Here is a 6,000-nt window from a genome sequence, read left to right as displayed (position 1 = left end):
GGAGAGGGAGGGTAGAGGAGAGGGAGGGAGGGTAGAGGGGAGGGGAGGGGAGAGAGGGTAGAGGGGAGGAGAGGGAGCGGGGAGGGGAGGAGAGGGGAGCGAGAGGAGAGGGGAGGAGAGGGGAGGAGAGGGAGAGGAGAGGGGAGGAGAGGGAGAGGAGAGGGGAGAGAGGGGAGGAGAGGGAGAGGAGACGGGGAGAAGAGGGAGAGGAGAGGGGAGGAGAGGAGAGGAGAGGAGAGGGGAGGAGAGGGAGGGGAGAGGGGAGGAGAGGGGAGGAGAGGGAGAGGAGAGGGGAGGAGGACTGTCCGTGGCAATCATGTTAATTGATGTCATTTCTGGTATAAATGTCAATTAATGATTCTGATTCCAGAATGTGACTGTCTATTGAGCCATAATGATCTTTTAATTATTCGTGAGCTTTGCTAATATTTGCAGCGTCACAACAGTTGTTCATTAAGACGGTAATTTTAACGCCACAGGGGAGACAGAGAGAGAGAAAAGGAGGGAGAGGGGTAGAGGAGAAAGAGAGGACAAGAGGAAGACAGAAAGATACACGGTGAGATTAGAGGGCAGGACATGATGAAGAGAGAGGAAGAGAAAGATAGAATGAGGAGATGACCCACACTCATTTCTCTAGTGGTAAACAGGTGACCCACACTCATTTCTCTAGTGATAAACAGGTGACCCACACTCATTTCTCTAGTGATAAACAGGTGACCCACACTCATTTCTCTAGACAGGTGACCCACACTCATTTCTCTAGTGGTAAACAGGTGACCCACACTCATTTCTCTAGTGGTAAACAGGTGACCCACACTCATTTCTCTAGTGGTAAACAGGTGACCCACACTCATTTCTCTAGAGGTAAACAGGTGACCCACACTCATTTCTCTAGTGGTAAACAGGTGACCCACACTCATTTCTCTAGTGATAAACAGGTGACCCACACTCATTTCTCTAGTGATAAACAGGTGACCCACACTCATTTCTCTAGTGGTAAACAGGTGACCCACACTCATTTCTCTAGTGATAAACAGGTGACCCACACTCATTTCTCTAGTGATAAACAGGTGACCTACACTCATTTCTCTAGTGGTAAACAGGTGACCCACACTCATTTCTCTAGTGATAAAATGATGACCCACACTCATTTCTCTAGTGGTAAACAGGTGACCCACACTCATTTCTCTAGTGATAAACAGGTAACCCACACTCATTTCTCTAGAGGTAAACAGGTGACCCACACTCATTTCTCTAGTGGTAAACAGGTGACCTACACTCATTTCTCTAGTGATAAACAGGTGACCCACACTCATTTCTCTAGAGGTAAACAGGTGACCCACACTCATTTCTCTAGTGGTAAACAGGTGACCCACACTCATTTCTCTAGTGGTAAACAGGTGACCCACACTCATTTCTCTAGAGGTAAACAGGTGACCCACACTCATTTCTCTAGTGGTAAACAGGTGACCCACACTCATTTCTCTAGTGGTAAACAGGTGACCCACACTCATTTCTCTAGTGGTAAACAGGTGACCCACACTCATTTCTCTAGTGGTAAACAGGTGACCCACACTCATTTCTCTAGTGGTAAAGAGTACAGTATGTCAGGATCACACTTCACTTTCACCTGCTGTGTGTGAGAAGCAAACAGTGTGTGTGTGTGTGTGTGTGTGTGTGTGTGTGTGTGTGTGTGTGTGTGTGTGTGTGTGTGTGTGTGTGTGTGTGTGTGTGTGTGTGTGTGTGTGTGTGTGTGTGTGTTGTAGAAAGGTCTGTGCCCTCTGACCCTAGTCTCTTACACAAGAGTCAGATGCACACGCAGCAGAGAGATGCTACTGGGAGAATCACATTCATGCTGAATAACATACAGCTACAAACCAGCTATTTCTTAAAGGCACCACACCTTCCATCACAGACACATTCTATTTCTTAAAGGCACCACACCTTCCATCACAGACACATTCTATTTCTTAAAGGCACCACACCTTCCATCACAGACACATTCTATTTCTTAAAGGCACCACACCTTCCATCACAGACACATTCTATTTCTTAAAGGCACCACACCTTCCATCACAGACACATTCTATTTCTTAAAGGCACCACACCTTCCATCACAGACACATTCTATTTCTTAAAGGCACCACACCTTCCATCACAGACACATTCTATTTCTTAAAGGCACCACACCTTCCATCACAGACACATTATATTTCTTAAAGGCACCACACCTTCCATCACAGACACATTCAAATTTTTTTCTGATGCTATTTATCAGACTCTTTTATCCAAAGCAACTTTCAGAGAGTGGATATATTTTATATTATGTGCCCCCAAAGCGGGATACGAATCCACAACCCTGGTGTTGTTAGCGTGACACTTCAACGTTACTAACGGAGCCACACAGGAGCACAATCTACATTGCATTCTGGATGGAATGTTACTGATCTGGAAGTTTTGGTGTCAAAATGACACTTGTTGATATTCTGAATCTCAGACTGAGGTATCTATGGCTGTAGTCAGAAAGCACGGTAGGTTTTGAAAAAGCAGAAAGGGTGCCAGTGAGTGCTGGGGTAAGAATGATGGTAATTATATAACCTGAAATTAGGACACAGACTGTTTATAGTGTAAACATCTGCTCTAATAACTTTCTGTTTCTAGACACTTTCCTCTCCAAATATTTTGTTCTGTATAATGACATAACACTTCAAACAACACAGCCGAAAGGGAAAGCATTGTCTTGGGCTTTAACATGCAAACATGCTCATCTGAGTCCTCTCTCTCTCTCACACACACACAGAAACACACACACACACACACACACACATACACACACAAACGACAAGATGATGTAACCCTGTCAGACACATCTCCACAACCCAACAGCCCCACAGAGACTACAGACCAGAGGCTGTCTGTTGGTCTTCTTTGTTATGGGGAAGAGAGAGAGAAGAAATGAATGGAGACAGGTGAGAGGAAGAGAAGGAGAGATCGTGAGAACACAGAAGGAGAGGAGACACTAACTTCATAGCACTAACTGAGTGAGGTGTGCAGGCAGGCAGCATGTGTTGAAGAGAGAGAGAGACAGGGAGAGACATGGAGAGACAGCATGTGTTGAAGAGGGAGAGACAGGGAGACAGGGAGACAGCGTGTGTTGAAGAGGGAGAGAGAGGAAAAAGACAGGGATAAACAGGGAGACAGCATGTGTCGAAGAGGGAGAGAGAGGAAAAGACAGGGAGAGACAGGGGGACAGCGTGTGTTGAAGAGGGAGAGAGAGGAAAAGACAGGGAGACAGGTAATCCATGACTGACCCTACCCAGAGTTTAACAAGTTTGAAGTTTTATTAGTCCTATGTGCAGGATAAATATGGTAGATACCATCCAACTAAATGCTAAATTGTTGGTTTATTCTCAACAATAAAACAACAATAAGAAATAATACAAAATAATAATACAAACATAAAGTAAATGGCTCAGTAGAATAGAATAAACATTTTAGCATAAGTATAATACAGGAATGCACAATTTATAGTCTAATATTTTCACGTGTATTGGGGAAGGTGGGATTGGGGGCAAGTGTTTAAATTGTGCAGTATTTAACAATCATAACAAGAGTGTGGTAGCAGCAGTTGTGATGTGCGTGTAGCATGAATGTGTGTGTGTGTGTGTGTGTGTGTGTGTGTGTGTGTGTGTGTGTGTGTGTGTGTGTGTGTGTGTGTGTGTGTGTGTGTGTGTGTGTGTGTGTGGTGTGTGTGTGTGTGTGTGTGTGTGTGTGTGTCAGACGTCATGCTCTGATACCGTCTCCCGACGGTAAGGGAGAGAACAGCTCGTGTCTGGGATGTGTGGGGTCCTTGATAAAGGCCTTCCTCAGGCACCGGCTCCACTAGATGTCCTGAACGGGTGGGAACACATGTGACACCCACTTCAAGGGCTCTAACAATGTCTCAATCCACCAGCATAACATCCTACGTTTGCCATACATCACCCACATATCATATACAGACCACAACTACCACATCATAAAACTATAATCTACTTAAGTACAGGCCATAAAATTACCACGTCATAAAACTATAATCTATATAAGAAAACAGACCATAAAATTACCACGTCATAAAACTATAATCTACCTAAGTATACAGACTGTAAAACTACCACGTCATAAAACTATAATCTACCTAAGTATACAGACTGTAAAACTACCACGTCATAAAACTATAATCTACCTAAGTATACAGACTGTAAAACTACCACATACCATAAAACTATAATCTACCTAAGTATACAGACTATAAAACTACCACATACCATAAAACTATAATCTACCTAAGTATACAGACTATAAAACTACCACATACCATAAAACTATAATCTACCTAAGTATACAGACTGTAAAACTACCACATACCATAAAACTATAATCTACCTAAGTATACAGACTATAAAACTACCACATACCATAAAACTATAATCTACCTAAGTATACAGACTATAAAACTACCACATACCATAAAACTATAATCTACCTAAGTATACAGACTATAAAACTACCACATACCATAAAACTATAATCTACCTAAGTATACAGACTATAAAACTACCACATACCATAAAACTATAATCTCCCTAAGTATACAGACTGTAAAACTACCACATACCATAAAACTATAATCTACCTAAGTATACAGACTATAAAACTACCACATACCATAAAACTATAATCTACCTAAGTATACAGACTATAAAACTACCACATACCATAAAACTATAATCTACCTAAGTATACAGACTATAAAACTACCACATACCATAAAACTATAATCTACCTAAGTATACAGACTATAAAACTACCACATACCATAAAACTGTCGTAAACATATCAACATAGCAGACACACAATCCTCTGCCTTCCAACCACTGTCTCTAAGTCAGAGAGAAAAAAACTAGAAGAGAGAGACAGACAGACACATGGACAGAAAGACAGACACATGGACAGATAGACAGACAGACACACACATGGACAGACAGACAGACAGACAGACAGACAGACAGACAGACAGACAGACAGACAGACAGACAGACAGACAGACAGACAGACAGACAGACGGAGACAGAGAGAGAGACAGACAGACAAATGGAAAGAAAGACAGACAGAGACATGGACAGAAAGACAGATAAAGATATGGACAGAGAGACAGACGGAGACAGAGAGAGACAGACAGACAAATGGACAGAAAGACAGACAGAGACATAGACAGAAAGACAGACAGAGACATGGACAGGAAGACAGACAGAGACATGGACAGAAAGACAGACAGACAGACACATGGACAGAAAGACAGACCGAGACATGGATAGAAAGACAGACAAACACATGGACAGACAGAGACACGGACAGAAAGACAGACATGGACAGAAAGACGGACAGACGGACAGACAGACAGACATGGACAGACATGGACAGAAATAAAGTAAGAATGAATGATAAAGCGAGGGAGAGAATTGAGAAGGGCTTGTTCTGATATCTTCTCAGTGCAAAGTACAAACACATGTCTGGGATACCAACCCCCTGACAGCTAGCTCATATCCTCTGCTCCCTGAAGAGCTTCCTCCATTAACTCCAACCGCTAGCTAGCTCCTCTCCTCTTCTCCCTGAAGAGCTTCCTCTATTAACTCTAACAGCTAGCTAGCTCCTCTCCTCCCTGAAGAGCTTCCTCAATTAACTCCAACAGCTAGCTAGCTCCTCTCCTCCCTGAAGAGCTTCCTCAATTAACTCCAACAGCTAGCTAGCTCCTCTCCACCCTGAAGAGCTTCCTCAATTAACTCCAACAGCTAGCTAGCTCCTCTCCTCCCTGAAGAGCTTCCTCAATTAACTCCAACAGCTAGCTAGCTCCTCTCCTCCCTGAAGAGCTTCCTCCATTAACGCCAACCGCTAGCTAGCGCCTCTCCTCCCTGAAGAGCTTCCTCAATTAACTCCAACAGCTAGCTAGCTCCTCTCCTC

The 6,000-nt window shown here is 43.4% G+C and overlaps 1 protein-coding gene across 4 annotated transcripts in view; it reads right to left on the bottom strand.

The window, feature by feature from the left end:
• Nucleotides 1–6,000, bottom strand: part of tjp2b (tight junction protein 2b (zona occludens 2)) — a 302,522-nt gene that overhangs the window by 230,047 nt on the left and 66,475 nt on the right. The window lies entirely within an intron of this gene.

Source organism: Salmo salar, chromosome 15, assembly GCF_965601325.2.
Source record: "Salmo salar chromosome 15, fSalSal1, whole genome shotgun sequence".
NCBI lineage: Eukaryota > Metazoa > Chordata > Actinopteri > Salmoniformes > Salmonidae > Salmo > Salmo salar.
This window is presented reverse-complemented; position numbering and strand designations above follow the sequence as displayed.